This window comes from Octopus bimaculoides, chromosome 17, assembly GCF_001194135.2.
Source record: "Octopus bimaculoides isolate UCB-OBI-ISO-001 chromosome 17, ASM119413v2, whole genome shotgun sequence".
In the NCBI taxonomy this organism is placed as follows: Eukaryota; Metazoa; Mollusca; class Cephalopoda; order Octopoda; family Octopodidae; genus Octopus; species Octopus bimaculoides.
Genome location: NC_068997.1, coordinates 32877605 through 32878096, shown reverse-complemented (window position 1 = coordinate 32878096; position 492 = coordinate 32877605).

The following is a 492-nucleotide window of genomic DNA, read 5'->3' as shown; positions in this document are numbered from 1 at the left end:
ATATATATATATATGTATACACATACATACATACAAACATACGTTCATACACACACGCACATATATATATATATATATATATATATACATTATGCATATATATATATATGTGTATGTGTGTGAGTGTGTGTGTGTGTGTGTGTGTGTGTGTGTGTAAAGGTGCATGGCTTAGTGATTAAGGTGTTGCACTCATGTTTGCGAGATCGTGGGTTCGATTCCCAAACCAGGCGTTGCGTTGTCTTCTTGAGCGAAGCATTTCATTTCAACATCTGACATGCGGCACCCGTTGCACCTGTACAAGTAGTGTCAATCTGATGCCCCCATCAGATTGACATTATGAGATTGAATGATTGAGCTCATGTCTACACAAACATTTGATCACTATAAACAAATCATCTGTGTGGTTGTTCGATAAGAAACTGTTGAACCCTCATACGTTGTTTAAAGACTGGAGAGTCAATCATGTATATATATATATGTCGATCATATATA